Genomic DNA, 26,132 nt, shown 5'->3' with positions numbered 1-26,132 from the left:
CCACGGCTCTCTCAAGGCTTTTAACAATGATCCCATCTGTTTGACATGTGCGGAAAGGAAAGGTGGGCTGGATTCAAATAATCTGTCAAGTGAATCGCATCAAAAACACAACAACCCCCTCCTCAATTCCATCACACACACACACACACACACATCAGACCCCAGAAGAAGTGTGAGAGAAGTCAGACTTACACGGCACCCACCCTGGATGCCAGGGAGAAAGACACCAAACATGCCAAAGGAAACGCACATTTACACGCATATATATATAAATCTGTGGCTTCTTTGTTTATGACAAACACCCGCACCCCAAGTCCCCATTCCTCTCCCCTAAGCCTGCCACTCTGCAAGTGCACAGATTGGAAAGCTGGTAGAATCTGTTTTGAAATCTCCAACGAGAGGGTTTTTCCCCCTTTTTTTCACTCCAAAGCACTATCTGTGGCGATCAGACTCGAGCAGGGTTGCCAGCAAATGCAGGAGGCCCCTTCTAGGGTACAGGCTTTCAAACCAGCGAAGCTAGAGGGAATGGATTTAAGGACACACAGCAGGAGCTGCTGAATTTATTTTATTTTGACGGGGGTAGTTGGGGGAAGGAATATCATTTCTGAAATGCCCAAGGAATGAAGGGAGAGGATATGGATTTCTTAAACAGTTTTGCAAGAGGAGCGGTGTCTTGTTCTGCAGGTAAATCTATAAGGCAAGAAACTGGAGCTTACAGATAAACAAGGACGAGAGGGAGAGGGAGGGAAAGGGAAAGGAGGACAGAGAGGGGGAGAGGGAGGGGGTGGGAGTTGGGAAAGGGGAGAGGGGAAAGAAGGGAGAAGGGGGCAAGGGGAAAAGAGAAGGAAGGGAAAAGGGGGGAGGGAGGAAAGAGAAGGAAAAGGAGAGAAGAGGGAGGGGGAGGGGAGGGGAGGCATGGAGGGGGAGAGGCGTGAAATGGAGGGGGAGGGGAGGGGGCTGAGGGGAAAAGAGAAGAGTCTGGGAGCAGAAGGGACTGAAAAAGAAAAGCAGAGAAGAGAGGAGGGAAGCAGGAGAGAGAGGGGAAGAAAAAAGGAGAAAGAGGTGGTGAGGCACATAAAATATGGAGACCAGGAAGGCAGTTAGATCCATGATGGTTAAACATAAAGAAATCACAGAAGCAGGTGAAAGGAGACCCTATAAAATGGGGCAGAGGTTGCGTTTTACGCACCGAAAACAGAGGACACACAGTGGAGGGACTTACACTTCATGATCGGACACATTTTAAAGTCAGATTGCCCGGGTTCTACATTGTCTCTTTAAGTAAACCCCTATTCCCTCCTCCTTCCCTGCCTACATCTCTTCCTCCAATTCCACCTCCACCTTCCTTCATTCACCTTTTTGCGCCCAGCATTATCTTCCCCTGGAGGATTCACGAGTAGAACTGAGACACCATCCTCCCCCCTCCTCCCCAAAAACCCACCCTTATTAGCTCCTTTCTTTGCTTCTATCCACACAGGGTCTTGGGTCCTCTTAACTAAAGACTGAGCCGTTTATGACAATCTGCACTTCATTTCAACCCAAATTATACTATGGTTCCTTTAAGCCCAGGACGTCAGAGCTGTTTTGCTTGTATTTGCTGCCATAGTGGGGCTGGTCAGTTTCCATTAGCATTGTCATCATTATTATTAAGAGTTTTTGAGCAAAGGGAGGAGCTAGTTCCCGTTGGTGTTCACCTGCAGTATAGAGCATTAGTGGGGAGAGGGAGAGAGAAAGACCCCTTAATATGGTCACTGATGCTCTCTGATTTTCTGATTCCAAAATCTGATCCCTTGAGGGAAAAGCTCAGCTGGGAGCCAGCCAGGGAGCGTAGTAATAAAAGCCTCCGAGAACACAACCAAAGGCAGCATCTATATATAGGAGCCGGATCTGTTTTAGCTACTTGCAGTCTAAAATGACACCCGGAAACAAACATTTCAGCAATATGTTTATTGGAATCCTATTCAGCTAGGCTGGAAAGAGTGAGCTCCTCTGAAGGATTTCACTCGAAGGCTCAGTGTTGTTGCTTTCTGCGCTCCCTGCTCCGGTGCTCAGAACTGGGAATCTGTGGCTCTATCATTCATGGGGGTCACTTGAGATTCCTTCGGGGTGACCTACCACAGCCCCCTTTTTCATGGGTGAGGAAACAAGGATGAAGCCTCACAATTAGTGGCAGGGCCACATATGGCATCCAGGTCTCCTGAATCACAGTCCAGGTTTTCCCTTCTCTGGCATGCACCTGTCTTGCTGTCTGCCACCCACATGACAATTGGATGGGAGGGCAGGATCCAAGACAGGCCTCTCATGTTCCACATCCAGGCACCAATGCCCAGGGAATATATGTTGGTCATATGTCTTCTGTAACTCAGAATCACACAGCACTCAGAAGGAAATGCAAATCTGGATTTCTCGCTCCTCCCTGTGCATTTTGAGCCAAGAGAGGCCCCATCTTTTTCTCGAACTGTTTGGTGCTCCGTATGTTAGACAATCTTATTTTTTTCCACAACATTATTGCTATTATAAGTTATTATCAGCGTTAACGGTAGTGTTCTGCAAAGTGCCTTCCACCCAAATAGATCAAAGTATTTCATCCACAGGTTAGGCTTCCCGACCTCTTGGGAGCTGCGTGGTGGAGGCAACATGCCAGAGATCCATTTCCCCCAGTGACAGTCCCTATTAGGTAAGTGTTTCCTGTAACATTTCGAGCCTTGAAACCAGCTTGCAGAACCCTTAGGCCGAGGAAGAGTTTAACAGTGATGCTGGATCCTGCCCTGCTCATCAGAAGAACAATGGCTCAGCAGAGTTTATGCTTCACTTAGGGTCGCATTTGTACCTGGAGTCTTTTTAAAAGGCAATCTCATAACAAGAATAACAAGTAGACCTGTATACCTCCTTTTCCTTTTACCTAATTCACATTTGTGTGCCTTCTCTCTTCCTAACCACAATGATGCAAATGCAAGGCAAACGGTATGCCTATTTTACAGCTAAGGACACTGAGGCTGAAAGTTAAGCAACTTACCCAAGGACCTGCAGACACTAAGAATGCAGCCAGGATAAATCTCAAATGCATTATGTTGAGTGGAAGAAGCCAGGCACCAAAGGCCACATCCTGTATGATTCCATTTATATGACATTCTGGAAAAGGCAAAACTATAGAGACAGAATATATCAGCGGTGCCGGAAATTGGGGGTGGGAGGGATTGAGTACAAAAAGCACGAGGGATTCTGGGGTGATGAGACTGTTCTCTATCTTGATTGTGGGGACGATGCATGACTGTCTGCATGTGTCAAAACTCAAAGAACTGTGGACTGAAAAAGACCACTGTGTATAAATTATACTTCAGTGAATCTGGAGCAAGGGGTGGGGAGAAAAATGGAGCCAAGGGTAAGGCCAGGGTCTTTTGATTTAGAATATAGTGTTCTTCTGTCTACATCCTGTGGAAAGACCAAAGGAGACTGTGACATTGCTTGGTCATGGGTTGGGACCACTCTGTGCCTAACTCTCTTACCTAGCCCGAGGGGACAGTGGAACCAGACTGAATGGAGCAGAGCTGGCCTCTAGTCTCAGCTCCATCAGAGAATTAGATTCTCTAATTTTTCAACGCAACACTTTTCTAAGATGCTGTTTTCTCAGTTACTAAAAAACGACAGTGTCCACTTCCTATAAATATCCCAGAGACGCAAGTGTGCCTTAGCAATGGACACCTGTGACATTTGCTTTAGTCATTAAAGAAAGCCATACATTCAAATGTAACTCCACTGTAGCACCGATATGCAGAAACAGGGTAACAGCTAGGGGATTCCCAAGCTCTGTTAACAGAGTGAGAAACATGTCCTCTCAGCATGTGCCACTGCCAGGTATTGAGCAAATCAAACATGAGAACACACGGTATTGGTAGGAAAATACTTAAATGGGAAGAGTTTTTAAACTGGATACAGTGCTAGAATCTTAAAATTTGGTAATTCCCCCAAGACAGTAATAATAACATATTAATAATAATAATAACATTTATTACTTACAATATGGTAGGCACTGTTCTGGTCACTTTACATATATTGGTTGATTCACTCCTCACAAGAGCTCTGTGAGGTGGGTGCTTCTATCATCCCCATTTTCAAAGGAACAATAATGGTAGCAGCTAACTTTTACTGAGTACATACCACATGCTCAATGTAGCATCTACCAGTCAATGTAAATCTACCAAGCAATGTACATACATCATCTCATTTAATCCAACAACTAACCTAGGAGATAGCACCACTATGATCCCCATTTTTAGATGGGAAAACCAAGGCACAGAGAGTGCAAGCAATCTATCTGAGCTTATCCACCTTGAAAAGAATCGCCTGTGCCCAGAGCCCTCGCTCTCAATCACCATACCGCACTGCCTCTTCAAGAAGGACACAAATACACAGCCGTGAAGACTGGACTCCCAGCACAACAAAACCAGACCTTTCCTGATGCGGATACCCCAGTGATTTCTCTGCAGTAGAGGAAAGATCTTTCCTTAGTCTTTTCCCAAAGTCTCCCCTGGTTGAGGGTCCGATGCCTCCAAGAAATGCAGCCCCAGCTGACAGAAGCAGCCAGGCACAGGCTGTTCTTCTGTAAATGCTAAAGTCCCTTCCACAGATCCCCAGGGACTCCTGTTCTCACTACCCTTGCCCCCCAATCCACCATGTGCCCAGTGAAATCTAAGGGACATATAGCCAACCAGTTATAAATGGAAAACCAGTCACATCTGGGAGGAATCATGCAAGATGGATAAATGTTGGATTGTCTATGTATTATAACTAATGCAAACTTTTCATAGTAATAACAGCTATTAGTTGATGGTCTATTAACCATCATAAAATATAGACTTACTGTGTTAAGGTCAGCTCTGATATAGAACCCCAGGTTTCAGCCCAGACGTTAAATACTGAGTGGTACTCACGTCATTTAATTGCTGAAATGTGGTCCATGTGTAAATATTTCAAAATGGATATGGCCCCCAGATGTCTTCCAGAAAGGGAGCAGGCCTATGGAAAAGGGAATTTAGCCTTCTTAAATCCCAGCTGAGCCCAGCCTTTCTGTAGATCACACCAGAGCTGGAGGCAGGGACACAAACCACGGCAGTCTGAGACCCTAAGTTTGTCAGATGTCCTCCAACTCATTCAACAGAGCTGGCATCCAACAGGTGCCAAGAAAAGTTTGTTTCTTTTCTGCAGACTAAACTCTAGCTAATGTGGGATAGTTAAGAGAGCAAGCGGCATAAGTCACAAACAAGGACTCTAATCTGGGCCCTGTCCCCATGGCCTGGGGGGTCTGGGGCAGGTTTCAGGGCCACCACTGGGAGGAGAGAGTGCGCTGATGCCATAGGCGAGAGGCCATAATAAGGAAAATTTCTCAACAATGTATCTGGCACAGAGTAAGTACTTAATAAACATTAGTACTACTAAAGAAGTCAACTTCTTCACATTTTCTACCCTACGAGTTTCTTATTTTAGACTCTCCATCACTCCCGATGATCCATTTGATGTCTCCTCTCACTGTGCTCAGGAGATGAGCCTCTCTCCCCTGGTTCCTATTGCTCTTTTGTCTAAATCTGTCGTTCTCAAGCCTGTCAGGCCCCCAAATCCCATTTTAATAGCAACCATTTTGTATGGAAAATTTAAACACAGTATGACCTACCTTACATAATTTCAGAAAACGCTAATGCTCTATCTATGCTTTAAAAAAAAGAAAAGAATTTACAAGGAAATAGAATGAATTTCAATATGTAAACATTTCTGACACAACTACATTAAAAGACAAACGAAGTAATCAAATGCTTGAACTACTGCTCATGAATAAGTTTGGATCTAAGAGAAATAAGAAAATACTCAACAGTACAGGTATTTTTCTTTATACTGACATTTTGAGACCAGGGCTATCAAAGTCTATCTGTATATATTCGTCGGGTTGGCGTGCCTGCAGGAGCTCCTAATGCAGACAGATGGAGGGGTGTGGGCGGGTGACTCACACCTGGTGAGCAACACTGCCATCAACGGCATGACTTTCCAAAATGGAGAACAACTCTTGGTAAAATTTGCACACGAATCTTCCTTCCATAACATAGTAGTTGCATTCCTGGGAAAGTATATTTAAGGTGTACACAAAAAATACATGTGAGATTAAGCATTTATATTTAAAACAGAGTTACCTCCTAGACTTGGATCATCATAAATGGGTTTTTCGTCTACCTGAATGTTTGGCCAGACATTCAAGAGTCAAGCAAGATGCAGGAGGATTCATTCTGTGGGACTATCCATGCGCTACAGAGACAGCTAACTGAATGCCAGCAGTAATCTCCAATAACTGTGACACCAAAAGCACCCTCACTATTTTCTAAAGTGTCCCTAGGGGGCAGCACTTCCCCCATTGAGAACCCCTCATCTAAACCAAGGCCAAAATATTATGCAGACAAATCTGATTGAACCTTCTGTATGTATTTGCTCTTGACACACTACCAAGATCCACAAGGGAGGAAGTCACGTGAAGGCTTCTAACTGCATTTTTCGTGGTATTTGGTGATAAAGCTGAAGTACACACTCAACAGTAGTTTGAACTGTGTGTGCCTTACACACAAAACTGTACAGAACACATTCTCTCAAATGATCACCTTTCTAAATATCATCCACTGAGCTTCTCTTTGCTCAAGTAGCAGTTTACTCAATTCCATTAAGCTCCCTCTACTTAAAAATAAATAAATGGAAAACAATGTCCAAGAGTATGGATCACAAAACTCACATCACGGATTCTGGTGCTTGGCACCCAATACCACGTGACGTGCCTCAAGTTACCACTGGAAAATGTTAGTTACAGAAGCCATGGCCATCACCGGCTCTGAGCAATTCTTGGGCTAAAGTGGTGTGATGACAGAAGCCATGGTAGAGATGCTGTTTGTCGCTGGAGAAGTGAGTTCTCAGTTTCCTTGGCCTGGATTGAGTAGATCGGCTTCCCTGGCCATATAAGAGCCTCATTCTAACTCAGTATTTTGGCCTTATCTTGCCCTCTGAACTAGGTCTTCAGTGAAGAAGTCAAGTCACTATGGCCTTACCTAACCTTCCAGAAAACTTTCCAGGTGCCACCCATCACACTAGATTCTGGGGACACACTGACAACAAGATACAAGCCCCACCCTAGACTGCCTCACAGACTTGTCAGAAAGACCCAAACATGCACACACTGTAAGACATAGCCATAAGCGCTATCTCGGAAGTCTGAATGAAGTGCTACCAGACACCAAGGAGAAAGCACCCACTCTTCACGCAGTAATCAGGGGGATTTCACAGAGGGGGTGACTTCTGAACAGGGTCTTCAGTGAAGACTAGGCATTTTTCAAGTGAAAGGCATTTCTAGAGAGAATGGCAGGTACAAGATGCCCCAGCAGCACTTTATTCAAGTCTCTAAGATGGCATTTATTGCCAAGTCCTACAGTTTACCCATGTTTCTCTCTTTCTTCCCAACGACCATTCAAGGCAACCTGGGGTGGTGCCTGTGTCTTATTATCTGTGTATCCCCAGGAGTCTGAGCAAACCAGGCTCAACTTAGGAACCATGAGACATTTTGATCGCTTGGGAGAAGAACTTCCTAGAGAGAAGTAAATGGTCCCTCCCTTTCCTCATCTCCCTGTTGAAAAGGATGGAGCTCTTCTTAGCAGACTAAAACCTCTGTATCTAAGCACATACAGCTCTCAAAGATACAATGAAAACAACCCCACTATTTGAATAACAAAAGATTACCTGTTCCTCATTTCTCCTTCCAGCATCAGACTCAGCCAAGTCCAGACCTGAAAGAGAAGCAGAGCCACATACAGGAAAGGAAACCATCAACAAAATGAAAAGACAACCTACAGAATGGGAGAAGATATTCACAAACGATCTATGTGATAAGCGGTTAATATCCAAAACACACAAAAAAACTCACACAGCTCAATAGCAAAAAAAGAAAAATTCAAAAAATGTGCAAAAGACGTGAATAAACAATTTTCCAAAGAAGATATACAGATGGCCAACCAGGATATGTAAAGGTGCTCAACATCACTAATCACAGGAAAAAGCAAATCAAAACCACAATGTCACCCCATACCCGTTAGAATGGCTATTATCAAAAAGACAAGAGATAAGTGTTGGCAAGAATGTGGAAAAAAGGGAACCCTTGTGCACTGTTAGTGGGAATGTAAATTGGTACAGTCATTACAGAAAACAGTATGGAGGTTGCTCAAAAAATTAAAAATAGAACTATATCATATGATCCAGCAATCCCACTTCTGGGTATTCATCCAAAGGAAATGAAATCAGTATCTCAAAGAGGTACCCACACTCCCTGTTCATTACAGCATTATTCACAACAGCCAAGATATGGAAACAACCGAAGTGTCAATGATGGATGAATGGATAAAGAAGATATGATACATTTATACAATGGAATATTATTCAGCCATGAGAAAGAAGGAAATCTTGCTATTTGCAACAACATGGATGAAGCTGGAGGACATTATGCTAAGTGAAAGTAGTCAGACAGAGAAAGACAAATACTGCATGATCTCAACTTACATACGGAATCTAAAAACGTCAAACTTATAGAATCAGAGAGTAGAACAGTGGCTACCAGGGGCTGAGTGGTAAGGAAAATTGGGAGACGTTGGTCAACGGGTGTAAACTTCCAGTTATAAGATGAATAAGTTCTAGGCATCTAATGTATAGCATGGTGATTATAGTTAATAACACTGTATTCTAGATTTGAAATTTACTAAGAGAGTGGATCATAAGTGTTCTCACCACAAAAAAAAAAATGGTACTAAGTGAGGTGATGGATGTGTTAATTAACTTGATTGTTAATCATTTCACAGGGTATCTGTGTGCAAAATCATCATATTGTATACCCTAAATGTAGACATTTCTTATTTGTTAATTATACTTCAATAAAGCTGGGGGAGAAATTTAAAAGCATGGCCACAACCAGAATGTTCTCTGACTTCCTTCCTGGCATGAGGTCTCCTAAGCATGGAACAGGACCTAAGTGCAGTCTCAGGGGAATGCAGAGCAGGAGACCAGGTGTCCACAGAAGGCTCGCTGGCCCTCAGGGAACAGCGCTTTACCAGAGCAGCAGCACTGACTTCCAAGTGCACACAGCTCCTCAGTACATTTCTAACAAATGCCACTGCTTGTTAGGGAAACCCACACAGTCCTCAGCTAGAGCCACAGCCAGCCGCCTGGACATTCTTGCTCTTCCTCTGTGTCTTCCCTCCACCCCACACCATGAGCTGCTTAAGTTCATGGACCTCTGATTCAGCCCTGTGTCTCTACAGCCTAGTACAGAGCATAGACAACAAAAGAAGCCATGGTAAATGCAGAGAGAACTGAACCAAAGTGGAGGCCATAGTGAGGGGTCTGCTCTGCTGGGTGGCAGCATCTCTGGCTCCTGCTGGGTCAGGCCACCATGACCTGAGTCTGTGCTTCCCTCCGCTTGCCTTCCACCTGCCCCTGGGAACCCCTCCCTGGCTGGGCCTGCGCCGTTCAGCCGCCCCAGCTCATGCCCTGCGCTCCATACCAACTCATGCAGCCAGGGGAGGAAACTGGCGTGACTCTGAAGCCCCTTGAGTTCTGCTCTCGGGCCGGCTCCTGTCTGCCCAGACCAGCAGCCATGCATGTGCACTGAAAGGGTCTGGGGAGGGGCTTCTCCAGCGAGAAAGGAGAGGCCTTCACTTAACACCGATTAAACTCGGACCTCTGTTTCATTCATCACCATGTGAGCCTCAGGACCTGCCAAGACATTAGGATGTAGGTGAAAGGAAAAGGGTTCAGAGATGACTGAAGTCTCTTCAAGAATCTGAGGGATAATTCATGAAGGTTACATAAACAGCCATAACTTTAACCAAAACTTTTTAAACCTGTGAGGCCAAGCAAAAACAGACTGTATGACTTTCAGAACCAGAATCTCAGCTGGTCCCTTTGATGAGTCTGCCTTTCAAAGCCCCAGGGATGAAGAGCCGGCAGCAGGACCTAAAGGTGGCTTGAATCTGTGAAGTATTGTCTAGTGAGAAGGGAAAGGGCCTTTGAAAAGAGGCTGTCCGAGTGTGAATTCAGCTCAGGGAACTTGGGCCAGCACAGCCTGGGGGTCGGGGGCGAGGGGAGAGGCAAGGGAAAGGACTGAAGGACGGCGAGACGGATCCAAAAAGGAGCGGGGAAAGGTTCTAAGTGTCATTTCTTCCCTCATCTCTAAAAGCAATCATGAGAGCCTGTTCGGAGAAAAATCCAGCTTGGTTTGGCTTCACGAGGAATTCTGGAAGAGAACACAGTGGATCAAGGCACAGGCTCTGGAGTCCATCAGATGTGGTTCTGGAGCCTGGAGGGGTCATCCACTATCATGTGGCCTTGGACCAATGTCCTCGCCTCCCTGTCTTGATTTCCACTTCCATAAAATGGAAAAGATCCTAGTGCTCACCTCACAGGTTGTGAGGATTAAATAAGAGGATTACTGTAAAGTGCTCAGTTCACTCCAACAACTGAGACACACCCAGGACAAGGGGAGACAGACGGCCCTACATGTTGTCCTGGCTCCACAGGGAGCCAGTGGGAAGGGAGAAAGGGGTGATTTGGAAGAGGTAATCCCGTCACTCGGGAGTGTGTGGGCAGAATAAACTGTTAGGATGGGAGGGTGAGAAACAGAGAGATCAAAACAAAGCCCGTAGCACTGTGAGTCGCTCTGCTGACTCGATGGAGAAGCAGGGTTGAGACAAGAGCCTTCCTTCAAGCATCAGGGTCCCACAGAAAAGAAAGAAAGAGCGGCAGGCCCGGGCTGAAAGGTTGGCCTCAGGACAGGGAACTGAAGCAGGAAGAAGGAATCCATGGATTGTGAGGTTAAATTAGGTAGGGGTGGGTAGAGGTAAAAGAATCATGAGGGGTTGGGTGGCCAAGAGGTAGAAAGGCAGGAAGATCAAGGTCACACCACAGGATGAGGTGGCAGGGCCAGGGTCAGAGGTGACAGCACTAATGCTCAAAGGTACCTGGTCCAAGGACAAGGCTGCTTAGTTTGCATTTGCGTAGGCTAGGCTCTCAGACGCATGAACTGGACAGAGCCAAAAGGAGACCCCCTTACTAAGGCATCCCAGGAGGACTTCCACAGAGAAAGGGGAGGGCTGTTCCTCCCACGCCTGGGGAAGTGCTGTGCTTAAATCTTTCCCAAATTAATTTCATTCACTGAGTTATCTGTGTCACGGAAAGAACCTGCACGCATCATACACAAACCCCCCCCCCCATACTTCCTCTGCGTTTAAATGACCATCTTGTCATTCTTTTCAGCAAAAAAACAAAAAACTTGGGTCCTTAAGCACTGACTAAAGACAGAAAATAAACAAGAGAACACAGAACCTGGTGCATCCACAAGGTGCAAGATGTGTTCCAGTTCTGTACGCCAGTATCTGATGTGCCAAGCAGACGTGGAGGAATTTAAAAGATGTCAGGTATGGAATTAATTGAGCCATCTCCTGTATTCAGAGAACCAATTAAAGTACATGCTTGGTGAAATGCAGTGAGAGTAACTCAAGTCCCAAGAGAATCATCACAAAGCAGTGGACACAGACGTGCGAGGTGGGACAGCACCTGGATTCCTTCACCTTACAACCCCTGAGCCATGTCCACGGCCTTGGAGGGAGGGGACAGCGGGCACCCACTGAGTCAGCACTGGGGAACCGAGCTGAATCCGCACCAAGTGCATTCAGAGCAAAGGAGCAATCAGAGTCTAAAATCAAGTCTAGAAGAATCTACAAAGAAAGGTCCCTTTAGAAAAAAAACATCTGAGAAAATAACCTGCTCTACCCCAACAGGGTCGTGATGGAAGCAGTGTAGCATGAAAGTTAAATGCACGGGCTCTGGCGTTTAATAAATGAGGACCAAGCCTAGCTCTACTAAATACGAAATATACGCCTTCTCTAAGCTCATCTGCAAAACCAGGAGGTAACTGTACCTCCCCATAGGGTTGTTGGCAGATTAAATGAGATAATGCATGAACAGAGCTTAGCAGTATCAATGTAGACTGTACATAGCCAGCATCTGTGAGTATCAATACCATTTGTTGGATGTTGGTTAACGCTCCCAATTCTTCCCTCCTTCCTGTACTTGCCTTTGTAGTGCCCTCCCACGCTGGCTCTGGGCTTGGCCAGTGGGATGTTAGTGAAAGTGACCTAGCAGAGGCTTGTAGCATCTGCATGACCGAGTGTGCCGGCCCTCGCTGCTCTGCCGCGGCCTTGAGAACACGTGCGGCTCACCTCTTGGAGGATGAGGACTCTGAATGAGGGATGGGTGATTCCAGCCAGCCCAGCTGAGGCCACAGGTCAGCCAATACTAGCCAACCCCACACGGGTAAGGAAATCTAACCCAGATCAGCAGAACGCCCAGCCCACCTGCAGCTAACCTCAGACGCATGGACCAGCCCAGCAGAGATCAGCCAAGTCAAATCAACTAAACCCCACAAACTCACAAGCTAAATAAACCTACATCCTCAAGTGCCACTGAGGTTTAGTCTGTTAAGACTGTTATGTGGCATTATCATGGCAATAGATAACTGATACACTATTATTATTAATGTTGTTATTGTCATTATTATTATAACCATTACTTTTCAGAGGAGCACAAAAAGGATCGCCCATGCCTTACACAGCTGTCACAGGAAACACATCTTTCTCATTACCTGCTATTCTTTCTAGAGAAAGAAAAGAAAGTATTAGACAAAACGAGCAGGTGGCTGCTACTTCAGAACTTTTTGCTTGTTTTCCTGACAGGTTGTTGCTAACGATGCTATTATTTTTCTTGCGAGTGGAGATACCCATGACAGTGTAACCTCACAGGCTGCTATGATGAATTGTTAGTTAGTTTAATTAGTGCTGAGCCGTTCCTCCATCGACTAGATTCCAGCCTTAGACGTTCCCACAGGGACCTGACGCTATGAGGTCCCAAAAGAGCACATGTCAGAGACCTTCAAAATCAAAGGCAGTGGATGAAATGTGTCCTCTGGCCTTCCTGTCTTCACTTTCAAATAATGACAGGCAGCACTTACTCTGTGCCAGGGACTATGCTAAGCACTTTATGTGCATTATCTCATTTATTCTTCACAAAAATCCAAAAAGTAAGAACTATTCTTATCCCCAGTGCATATATGAGAAAACTGAGGCTCAGAGAAGTAACATCAACGTTTCCAAGGTCCCAGGGCCAGTAAGTGACACAGCTGGGATTAAGATCCAGGTGTGTCTGATCCCATCCTTGGGCCTGCTAGAGAAGCTCTTTCTCTGGCCCTAATTATGCCTTCTCCCTCCGGCCCGGTGCTCTTTTGCTCTCTCCATCTCCCCCTAACATGCTTTGCTCTCAGAAGAAACCCCAACACTAGCCCCTGGATGTCTCATGTGCCTTTCCCCAAAGTATTTGCACGTTTTCCCTCTGTCATCAGTAGAAGTGGTTTAACTGTGAGGGAGGGCAAACCTAAAAGAGTAGTAGATTAAGCCAGAAGGACGATTTTTAATTTAGCTCTTATGAAAACGAAATGTGGAGATCAGTAAAATAGGGTAGGTATGGGCTCCCCAGTCATCAAGAGTCTGGATTCCTTCTCTCTTCTTGCTCCACAATATCAACACGTGCTTCTGCCACATAGGCCAACACAGCTACTTGAGCTCCAGGCATCACATCTACATTCCAGCCAGCAGTCTGAAGGAAAGGGAAAGTGGGCATGCTCCTTTCCTCTAAGAACATTCTTTTCATATTTTATTCTTTTACCTTTACCTCTTTTCCACTTCATTCTCTCCATTTTTCTCCACCCTACAGCAAGTTGGTCCATTCCTGTCCACTCTCCCCTTTTCATCACAACCTTCTACAATTTACCTCTGATCTTGAGAATGGAAACAGGAACATAAGGAACACGGGAAAGAGCCATTCTGGATACTTTTGCACCCCAATAAGCAAGATATTTAGCAATTCGCAAAAGATTTAATTGTAATTAGAGCAGGATTCCTGGAGCAAATAATTTCCATCCCAATTCTTTGCTAACCCTTCCTCTTCTCCTTCACTCTGCTTTCTAAATCCTCAAAAGGCCACATCTCTATGTGTCTGCAGTTGAGTCTCATGCAGCACAGCTTCAGGAGTGTCAGTTCACCAGTTTGAGACGGTCACCTATGAGAAAGCAGCTCTGAATCCGGGAGCTCTCGCTGCTCGCAGAGATAAGCTAGTGTGTGGGATGCTTTTCATACGTGCTCAGATTCAGATACGACACAGCTCAGTGTTGAAACAGGCTTTCCTACAGTTAACAGTCCTAAAGTAAAATAACCTCCACCTTCTAATTGTGAATCTATTCTATCTGCTGAAGTCTTCAAATATCTTTAAATATGTTCATTATTTTACTGGTTTTTTCTCATCTAAAGTCAACCCGATACATCACGTTCTTTCCCCATTCTAAACAGCCCGAATAGTTCTCCCAAGCTGGGCAGGTTGGAGCCACCATTTTGGTGAGGCTGTGGGGCACCATGAATCATGAAGATTGGGAAGGAAGTCAGGGCTGGAAGAGAAGTGAGTGAGTAGGCTGGGCCCAAAGAACACCCAGAAACCAGCAACCAACTGAGAGCCTAACATGAGAAGCTGGGCATGACAGGCAGGAAGCCAGTGACGATCAGATACATTGGGGCAACAGGGCAGAAATGCGAGGAGGAGCCAGAGCTCAAACCAGCAGTTCACCTCTCCTCCACTGCTTCCAGGGCGCACAGTTCTCTAGACGAACCCTGTCCAACAGAAATGTAATACAAGCCCTACGTGTAACTTAAAATTTTCAAGCAGCCACATTTTTTTAAAAAAAGAAAAAGTTGAAATAAATTTTAATATTTTATATAGTCAAAGATATCCAAAATGTTATTTCAAAATGTAAAGCAATATTTTTTTAAGTGAGACTTTTTACATTCATTTTTACATCCTACATCTTTAAAATCTTGTGTATTTTACCCTTATGGCAAGTCTATTCGGACCAGCCACATTTCAAGAGCTCAACAGCCACACGGGGCCACTGACGGCTGAGCCAGGCAGCGCAGGGCCAGACCCTCTCTGCTCACAGCGGGATGCAGGAACCAGTACCACCAGCATCACTTGGGAGCTTGTGAGAATTACTGAATCTCGGGCAGTTCCGCTCAACCAGAACTTGCATGTCCACCAGCTCTTCAGGTGACAGGCACATTCGAGTTTGAGAAATGCTGCCATAGGCAGAGGCAGAAGTCCTTTAGAGGAAAATGTTCTATGACGAATGTTTAGGAAGTATAAGCTCCCCTACGGAAGTGGCAGGGAGGGGTGCAAAATTTCCTCACTCCTCTAGCCGGGTGCTCGGAGAAAAATAATTTAACTTAATAGCACTACAGTTGAATAACAAATAGCTCCAAATGGAGTGTTCTCGAGGAACAAGCCTTATCTCATTATCTCCTCAGCAGCTGAAGGCCTCCTGGGGGTCCAGGACCCTGCACTCAGCCTTAAGAAAAAGGCTTAAGGCAATGGTGACTGCGACCCAGCCCTTCAAGGCAGAACCTACGGACAGAGTCCAGGAAATACTGCAAACGGAATCCCGCCTCCCCCAAAGACAGCCCCCAGCGGCTTGCCCAGGTGGCTCAAAGCCTCCCCACTGGACCCACACCTTGGGATGGGGGCGTCATTTTCAGAAAGCCCCAGGCAACATGCAAACTCGTCCCCAGAAGGGGCGCCCCCACCGGCTTACTTACACCACATCAGAATTTGTCCGCAGCACACATGCAGGAGGAAAGGAGCAGAATGCCAGTGCTTTGACAGGAAGAGGAAAAGTTTTGAGGTGCAAAGACCAGCCCCGAGGGAGGATGCGGCGCGGGGAAAGGGCCGTCCGCTGTTTTCGCCGCAAACATTTTCGCAGCATGACTAAGTGGCCGTAAGGCGATTTTGCCGTAAAAGATAAAATAATGAAAAATAGAAGAGGAGCATTAGAAAGGACATGACGAAACACGAAAAATGAATAACAAAATTAGAAAGGCTTTATTGCAAAATTCAAGATGTATGAACACATTGAAAATGTGTGTCGATTCGTGTCAATACCGCACAAATACTTGATTTTGTGGGTTGTTCGTAAGCTTCTGTCTTTGAATCTTTTCCTTCATAGTATTTTACATATTTTATTATCATTATTATTATTATTATTTGCTTGTTGATTAGTCTCCTCGTTGGGCATCCATCGCACTTTTTCTTTTTTGTAAATTTCTTCCTTCATTAAGAGAAACATCAGTTTCCAAATACTAGGATGCATATTCGTCACTGAGCCCTGTATTGTGTTGTGAAAGGCTTCTACACTGTTGTGTTCTTGGCATAGTGTCACATGTCCCTTGATGGACGTTCCCGAGTTCGATGGGAAATGTGGAGCTAAGATTTATATAACATAAAAATGAGAGTACAAAGTGTCAACCAGTTAATTTATCTTTTACGGCAAAATTCCATCACGACCACTTAGTTATGCGGCAAAAATACTTTTGGGTCAACATGTCTACTGCAAAGATGCTCATGATGCTTATGGCGCAAGCACCTGGAACCTGTAAAGGCACAGCGGTGAGGAATCGAATGCACAGCCCAGACACCTGAGTTTGCCTCATGGTGACCCACATACGTGATTACCGTGAACAAATGTGTGTTAGTCCCACCAGTGCAGAGGACACCGGGGCGAGCAGAGAAACTTCTGGTCTACCTGGGGGTACCCCAGGGGGTGTTCAATACATGTGTGTGGAATCGCATGATTGTGCTGATGCTGGGCAGCAGAGATGGACACTGAAAGAGAGGCAGAGATGGACCTAGGGAGCATAGCGCAGAAAGGGTCAGATAAGTCCACGAAGCAGGCAGGACCAGGGTGAGTGCGTCCCTGCATGCGTGGCAGTGGCCGGAATTACGCTCGGGCTGCGTCTGGAGTGAGCAGGCGATGCTGTGTTGACACACAGCCAGGTGGGCACAGGAAGCTGGGATGCCCTTCATGCCCTGGGCCTCGTTAAAGGTGAGTACCCAGGAAGAGTATGAACGTAAGACTTCCCCTAGCACACATTTGTTACCAGCGGCCAGGAGGAGAATCAAACAAACGCCACCGCGGGTAAATCAGTCGCTGTTTGAGCAGGTGCCCTTTTCCGAATGAAATTGCGTGTGTTATTTTTAATCTCTCTTGTCCATCTGCTCTAGTTGTTTCCTCTGGCCCAAATTGGAAGGCTCCATCACATTACCTGGCCGGAGATTTGACCATGCAGTCACCTTCGCAGAGCTGCAGGGACGTGCTTGGCTTCCCTAATACACAAACGCCAGGAAATATAAATAGAAATGTTGCTTTTATTTGTAGACCTAATGCTTATGGGGAAGCTGGCTCAGAGGCATAAAAGCTTACCTCTTCCAATTCACTGAACTTTGGGCCCATAATTCTTGCAGTTCAGAAAATTAAATAGAGGTCAGCCATTTATGCCTAAGGTACCGGAGGTGGAGAGCCGGAGCAGGGCTATTAAGCTTGGCAAATGTGCTTACGTGTTTTCAGTTTTCTCGTGTTGTTTCTGCCGGGGTCTTCCACAACCAAATTGCTGCTGGTTTATGGACTGAAAAACCTCAGAGTGAGAGACAGCTTTTCTTCAGCACCTCTGCCAAAATGTCAGGGCCAGTTTTGAGTCCAGGCAGCCCTTACCCAGGAGGTCTCCAGGGAGCCCAGTTCCCAAGAAATAGATGTGCCACCATTAACATCAGCCCCTTCCACCATTAACCCAAAGGTGCCAGAGGGTCGGCTCATGGTCAATGGGTTCCATAAAATACTCAAGACTGTTCACTTGATTTTATATTTGTAGGGGGACTTCTTTTTACTGACTTGTGTACTCTCCACACTTCAGTTGGAAAGAAAGTCCTGGATATTAGTGTAAAGAGAAAGATTGACACCTAGAACCTCTAATCAAAGTCAGATATCAGTTGGTTGTTTAACAGGGACCTTAGCACCTCCTGGTAAGAATCTCCTGGAAATGCCACAAAGGAAAGCCGCTCAGTTACTCTCCTTTATGAAGGTAGAACAGTGACCAGTGTGCTTGAGAAAATTAATTGACAGTCCACACCCTGTGGGAAAACTTGAAAAGGGCAAATATCACTTCAAGAAACATCATCAGTGCTATATCCTCAGCACCTAAGAGAGGTTCTCAATAAATATTGATTGACACTCTGACTATAATTTTAGGCTTGTGGCCACCTTTATACCATGCTTGTAAACATTCTAAACATTCTAACACCCAGACGGAGCTTTTTCAGATTCCATCCTTGTTCACAAAGTCATGCATCTGGCAGCCTTGGCCTTTGACACAATACATTGAAAACCAATGATGGTGAACCTTGAATGTCCCACGGGGTCAAGTTGGACTAACTTACATCAACAGTATGCAGAGCTACTGGAAGCAGGCAGGATCCAAGTTGGACCTAGTCTGCCTGCCTGCTGTTAGTAACCGTGTTGGTGTGAACACTCCTGTTTACATCAAAAGAGCTCCATATTTGCTTGGCAAATAATTCAATACAAATGAGAACATTCAGTTCCAGTTTGGCCTGGTGGCCTCATGTAGACAGAGCTGAAACTTTGGTTTTCTTTTATGAACTACCAAAGTGACCTAAGATATTGGGCCTAATGAGACTTTCATGTGGTCATAGAATTGATTCTCCCAGTTGGAAGCAAGAAGTGGAGAAGCATGAAAGTAGAGAGACAGAGCAAAGGGGAAAAAAATGCACAAACTTCCTTAGGTCTGTAAAATTTGGGGTTCCAGTTCTTAGACCCTGTTTTCCTACCAATTCAACCCCAACATCTGAGAGAACTCCATGAAATATACGCCCGTAATATAGAATCATGCATTTTTCCAACTCTTATAATTTGCAAATAAAGAAACTAAGATCCAGATATTTCAAGTGACTTGTCCAAGACCACAAAGCTATTTGGTGAAACTCTCTGTATCTCAGTCCCAGCCTCTTTCTACCACATGACAATTAAGAGGAAAAGGAGAATCTTCTACAGCTCTCTTAAGACGTAGATGTGTCTTAAAGCTTCACAGATTTCACAGCTCCTGACTTGTGAGAGAGTTCAACGCCTGAGAAAAGAGTGAGGTTTTACTTCTCTTACTTGAAAGTGTGACTCCTAGGCCTGGCCATCCCAAATCACTGGGGTACCTTGTCCCTAGGGACGGTGAGCAGGAGCAGGGACTCTAGGCCTCCTGATCTTGATCTTCATTCTCAGAGCAGGGAGTTCACTGACTTCTGAGTAAGGCTGAATGGTAAAACTTGCTTTCTTTTGCTGCCCATGTTACATGCCCACTTGCAAAAAAGAAAGAGAGAAATTTCCAGAATGTGTGTAAAGTAATGTTGTTGCGATTTTTAGCCAGTTCCATGCATCAAGCATTGGAACCTCTCCAGCCCATTGGTATTACTTCTCCTGGCATTAAAGAAAGGATTAGAGAAGAAAAACTCTAAAGAAATATGGCACAGATGGCAAAAATCAGGGGGAAAAAAAGAAAACTTGGCCTCAAGAGAAAGTAAGTAGCAACACGATGCAAACATGCCGATAAAAAAGGCAAGTGGCCATCTTGCAGGGTTAAAAAAAAAAAAGTCTGGTGATGGATCACCATGCCGGCAAACGTTCCACGGTATTGAAAACAGAGCTAGCCACAAAATCCTTTTGTCTCCAGGTTTTTTGTTTGGGTTGGAGAATGCAACACCAAGGGCACATTTGGAGGAGACGTGTGTGGTGAGGGAAGGCAGAGCACGAGCTCAGGCAGCAGTTCTCTTCGGCTGATAACTGCTCTCCTTCCCTTTACCTCCCTCCACCCCAGGAGAGAGGAAAATGCCACACAACTTTATGTAACTGACATCCCCAGCACATCAAAGCGCAGACCTCGGTGGATTCAGCAGCCAGGAGACCAGCTCCAGAGTGTTCTCTGCCTGCCCACCTCTCATGGTTAACTGCAGGCTGGAAGGAGAGCCTAAGAGGGGGCCTTCGCCCACAGGCACATGTATTGTGACACTTAGATGGTCAGCGAGATCGGCCTCTGGCTTTTTCTGAGACATTCAGGGACACCCTTCGAAGGAAATGCATTGCTGGCCTCCATCTCTCACCTCTATTTCTATCTCAGTTTTCTCCCACCTGATTTTCCTCAAAACACTCCGTCAAATTAGCTTTGTCCCAATTCCAAGTCACACTCTAGGGAAAATTTAAAGATTCCCTTCCTCCTTTAATTCTCTGCACTGCATTTCAACAAGCATAAATGAGCGCCTACTATGTGCAGATTGCTGTGCTAGGTTATCTTGGAGGTTATGAAGAAAAAAAAAATAAGAAAACTTCTGGCCTGTGTCCTGCCCTTAAGGAACCCTCCAGTAAGCAGAATGAGTCATTGTGGCACTAACTGAAAGTACGGTGTATGTAACTGCAGGAGATCAGAAAGGAAGGATCAAGGAAGACTTCAGAGGGGTTGAAGGATGGCAGGATCTTGATAAGAGAGGTGGGAGAAGAGAGCTTTCCTGGGAGAAACGCAGCATAGACGCTGAGGTGGGAAAGGATGGAGGAGCCCTGCATGGCTGAAGCACAGGGCACTGGAAGAAGTCATGGGATATAAGCACGAAAAGGTAGGCTAGAGCTAAAACCAGCAGTGCTGAATGTCAGACTGAGAAATATGGACTGGAGGGAAGGGAATCTGGTGCTTTAGGCTAAATAAAATCAGATGAAACAAAGAAAGAGAGAGTTGTGAATGAGAGCATGTCCAGAAGTCCACCTGAATGGACAAATTCTTGGTTCCTTTTTCATTCAGTGCTTGGGGCCACTGTGCCTCCTAAGATACTGTAGAATGGAAAGAAAACCAACACTTGGGCCAGATAGATCTCTGTTCAAGTAGTAATTCTACCATTAGTTAGCTCTGGGCCTTTGTGTAAGTCTTTTGTAACTGGTATGAATTTGCTCATCTCCTTAGGTATAAGAAACATCACATTGCCCTCTTTTTCCAAGTCACATTAAGACTGCCTCTGGATCTTCACTAGCAAGCAAGAAATGTATTCTCTGCAATGTTCAGGGGTGGAGGAAGGTCAGGAGGCCAGCTACCCTTCCATAGGAATGTTCATGAATCTCAGAAGACTTGTGCATTCCAGAAAATATGGGGAAGGGCCTCTATTCTTTAGTCCCTCTCAGGCAACTTGAGTTCTTAACATCTGAGCCCTCGTAGTTCATTTGAAGGTGGAAGTCTCCATTTCCTCCACACCAGGCTTGGCACGATGATCTTTCACCCTAGATCCTCAGACATGGCAGTAGAGAGTGACCAACTATCTTGGTTTACCTGGGACTGTAGGCAGTTCCAGGATACAAGACTTTCAGCTTTAAAACCGGAAAGTCCCAGGCGAGCTAGGATGAACTGGCCACCCAATCTGGCACTCAATGTCCAAACCAATGGCATCCACACGCTACCCCAGCAGAGGCCCTGCTCTGCCCAGAGGTCTCTTAGCGGGTAGGATAGGGCCACCAGCCCTCACAGGACTTGCTACTTCCCTCCCACCTATCTCTCAAAGCCAGTTCTACTTTTCTACTTCTTTAAATCAAAGCACCAACCTGGGTGAGGAATTTCTTCTGAAGACCTGGCAATTTCTTTTTTTGGCTCTGAAGCAAAAAGCCATCAAAGAACTCCAGAGGTAAGGGAGTCCAGAAGTCTGAACATACCTGTTAGATGAGAGGAGGAAGACGTGGGGGTAAAAGCAAGGGAACAAATTACCCTTTTATTCTCCTAAGAGATTGGTCTTTCGTTTAGCCACATGCAACATGTCCTGTGCAGATAAAGTATCTGCAATGTGTCAGGCCCTGTGCGAGGTGCTCAGCACACAGTGGGAAGAGACAGACAGTAGCCTTCTCCTCATGGAACTTATGTTCTATCATTATCCCGAAACAAGAAAGAAGCAGGAAGAAATATCTCAAAAAATTATCCAGCTGCAAACTTAATCTAGAGGAGCCAAAGCACAGATGATAATACCCACCTCACAGAGTTGCGTAGGGCCAAATGTGACCATGAGTGTAAAACGCTCACTACAGAGCTGCCACACAGGACGCTGCTCAGTGTAGCCACAGTGCACCCTGGGCTCTCTGAACTTGCTATTTGAAACTACAAACTGTTCCTCTTTGATTCTTCCTTCAGTTTCTGCTAAGTCCTTGCTATGTTTCTGAAGAGTCTTTAGATTTATTGAGCACCATTGCCAGATTCTTTCACCTGTTTTCTCATGTTATTCCCATTTCACAAAGGAAGACTCTCTGGCAGGGTATTAGTTTATGTTACCTAATTATCAGAGACTGAGAATTTGGACCCATTTCTTCTGACTCCAAGCCTGTGCCTTTCCACCATGTCACATCGCCCTCCTGGCAGTCTTTTGAAAGACCTCTTCACCTTGCCCATTGCTGTGGGGCTCTCGGGTCAGAGGTTGGTGTCACAGCTGCAGAGGCTGCGGATCAAAGGCAGGGCAGTTGTATTAGTCAGGGGAGGCTCAGTACGGTAACAGATCACCCAAGAACCTCAGTGTCTTAACTCAATAAAAGTTTATTTCTCCTTATGAAACTGTCTGATGGGGATGCACACCATCACTCGGGGCTTTTTCTGAATCTTCTAGGGCTTTTTTGTCTATTGCATATAGCCTGCAGATGGGAAAAGAGAAGAGACCCAAAGGATGACAGTAGGGCTTCTAAAGGGGCTAAGCTCAGAAGTGGAATGATCCGTTTTGCCCATATTCTATTGGCTAGAACTCAGTCACATGGTCACCCCTAACTGCAAGCGGTGCTGGGAAATGTAGTGTAGCTGTGCATCCATGAGGAGAAGGCAAAGGGTTTAGTGAACAGTCTTTGCCCGGGTGGGCAATAGCATTTGAATGGCAGCAATGTCCTGGAGATGATCAACTCTTGGAACACTTCACCCACAAAACGGAGGACTCCAGAGACGGTTTCCTTGCAGAGTTGTTGCAAGAACTAGAGGAACGTATACAGAGCTCCAGAGCCAATGTAAGCCCTCAGTCAGCAGTCGCCCAGGGGAGGCAACAGGGTATGATGAGAGAAACCTGCCCTTGAGTTCCCATCGCCAGCTTTGGGCAGGTTTTGTAATCTGTGTGTGTATGGAAATACATCTCGAAAATATGGATACCCATCTCTCCTCATGAGAATAACAGGGAAGATTGTTTGAAGTGAGAACTATCTCAAAATCCCAAGATAAATGGGTACCAATTTGCATTCAGAGAGAGAAATTGTGAACACGCAATAAATACACTGTTGGTGGAAGAGCAGGGAAGCACTGGGTGAACGCCTGCGTTAAGTGTAACTTTCAGAGAGACAAGTACTTCCTCCCCAAAGCTACCTGGGTGGACTCTCAGTGGGCCTCAACTACCTGATCTATTTCTGGAAAATTGCCAATAGCTAGGGTTTTTGAAATTTTAATCCTATTTTAAAGATTAAGGCAGTGGTTCTCAAACTTGGCTGTACATCTGAGGAAATTTTCAAAAACACAGAAGTAAAGCCCAGAAACCTGAATTGTTTTAAGTTTTCCAGATGATTCTGAGGTAGTCAGACTGGCACTGTTCCATTAACCTCATTAAGAACCACTATCCTAATGTATTAAAAGAAATCCTGAACATCTTTTTGGCATACACATTTGTCTATTTATAATTTGTTAAATAAAGCAGAACACCACCCTCATGGATTATATCTTTCAGAGTGTTGAACTGCACAAGCAAAAGCACCATGATGTGAGGATAGACACTGTAAACTTGACAGAGAAATGCTTGAAAGGAGACATGGGGCTCATCAGAGGCCAGAAGAGTTTTACTGGATTGAGTGATTGATTCATTCACTCATTCGATCGGGTGACAAATTGTTATTGAGCCGTTTGCCAGGTACTGTGCTAGGCTCTAAGAATATAAAGATGAATAAGAAATAGTTCCTATATTTCAAGAAGACAAAGAAAGAAAGGCTACAGGCAAGCTTGCTTCCTGAAAGGACCCACAAAAATGCTCTGGAAATTTTAAACCTGTGACATCTTATTAGATGCAAATGCAGCTCCATAAGAAGGAACCATACTTCTCTCTCAATCACACTTCGCCCACTTCCAGGTAACTTGTTTACCCCATGGGGAATAGTCTTATTATTCATTGCAAAGAAGATAATGCTTTATCAAGAGCTATCTCCTCCAGGAAGCCTTTCCGGATCACCAAGCCAAAAATAATAGTTTTCTATAATATGTGTTTTATTTATTTCAGGTCACTAGCCTATCCTTGTACATTTATTTTAACATCATCTTCCCTCCCTTGTAGTGTTGACTTGTTATAACGCTGTTTCAGGGGGAAAAATCCGTTACAGTGTACTAGCCATATATCTCTCTTTCCTGGGACCCAAATGCCAGCCCGTGAGAGGTAGCATGGCAGCCTGTCACCTGCACTCTTGACCTCTGGGTGTTATTGCAGTGGATGTGACTTATCCATCATATGCTCTTCCTCTACCATTTGTTTTTGTCCCCATCATACCTGAGAAAGTGTATGCAAATGATAGTACTGGAAAGAAATACACAGAGTACCATGATGGATGTTAAAGGTAAATTTTGGAGCAGCTTGAGAATTCTTTAGGGAAATGGCCTTGGATGAGAAAACAGAGGGTAAAAGTCGACAGACAATTAGAGACTGGTGGGAGTCCTTTGACGCATTGAGAGGCCTAAAACATCTCTGTTGCATGCAAGGACTGCCAAGACAATTAATACGAATGGGGCCAGGGGAACACTGAAGGTCTGGACTTCAGAGAATCTGGAAGAGAAAAGAGCCCTTTGCCGATGTACAAGAGAAGGAACGTGATTTTGCAGGGACGGTGCCATAAAAATACAGATGGCTCTGATTCAGTTATTGCTCCCGTTTGCAAGAGGGCACCAACTCTGCCAAACTGGATAAGTCTGATTACTTTATTTCTCCTGCTGAATCGTAAGCTCTTTTAATAAGAGATTGTATGTCTCATTCATATTTGCCTTCCTTGGGAACCTACTACATACAGAGTCGTGCCCCCAAAATTTTAAATGAATGAATGAACAAATTTCTAAATGAAACAGACCGCATACCACCTCTGACATGTCACTTAGAAAATTAAAAATCTCAGAAGTTCTGAGCACAGGTCATTTTTGTGAGAAATTTTCCAAGTGGCAGGACCTCCCCAAAGGAGGTCAGCAAGACAAGTGACATTGAGCTGATGATGAATCAGGCTCAAGCTGTGGACAGAGGCTCATGCTTGTCGCTGTCTGACTTTCAGGGATCAGAGATAATCTGACAGTCTCTGGTTCCTTGATGGGCCCCATATTCAATTTAATGAGTGAGAAGAATTAGGGGAAATGTAGGCCTCATCCCAGGGAGTAGTTCTGTCCAGGCCACAGAGCAGACTTCTCTGGAAGTTCTAAAGAGAAAGTGGAGGTGGGGAAAGTGGGAAGGGGCTGGTGTTGGTTAAGATACAGCAGCAGTTACACCTCAGATGAGTCTACACTTCACTAAAAGATGCTAGGCCTCACCAGCCTACTCCACAGCTCCCCAAAACAAAATCTTTTATATTTCGTTTGGATAAGGTGTCCTGGAAAACCAGGCTGGAGATTCAGCCCACCCTCCCCACAGAGAAACCAGCACATGCACACACACACAGGTACACCAGGAAGTGATGCATATCCAGTGTCTCAGGGGAAACCTTGCCTGACGGATTCAGCACAATGTCAGGGGTACTTCATGTCAAGCCAAGAAGTTGCTATATTTGCTCCTAAGAGGCAGCCCACCCATGCCCCCACTCTGCCAAAGGAGGCTGACGTGAAATGGGGGAGACCCTGTCCCAGAAAATCCAAAGAGGAGATTCAGAAACTCTTCCTCCTTTCCTAGGCAACATAGAATGAGTTTCAAAGAATCTACACCTTCAAGGGCACTTAATGGGGCCTTATCTGCATGTTCTAAGAGGTGGAAAGAAGAGGCATGGCGATGAGTCGGGACTGGGCCAGGTTTATTATGTTTGATGTTCCTCTCATTCAGTACTCAGAGACAGAGAGACCAGCACTGGGCACCTTTGCAGG

General features: G+C 45.3%; 1 long non-coding RNA gene across 1 annotated transcript; it reads left to right on the top strand.

The window, feature by feature from the left end:
* Positions 1–476: 476 nt before the first annotated feature.
* On the top strand, positions 477–8,981 carry LOC139078906 (uncharacterized). Its single transcript, XR_011532094.1, has 3 exons — positions 477–684; positions 2,595–2,677; positions 7,785–8,981. It is a non-coding gene; the product is annotated as an uncharacterized lncRNA (long non-coding RNA).
* Positions 8,982–26,132: the final 17,151 nt, after the last annotated feature.

This window comes from Equus przewalskii, chromosome 23, assembly GCF_037783145.1.
Source record: "Equus przewalskii isolate Varuska chromosome 23, EquPr2, whole genome shotgun sequence".
NCBI lineage: Eukaryota > Metazoa > Chordata > Mammalia > Perissodactyla > Equidae > Equus > Equus przewalskii.
The sequence above is the reverse complement of the archived record's forward strand: the minus strand, read 5'-3'. Positions and strand labels throughout refer to the sequence as shown.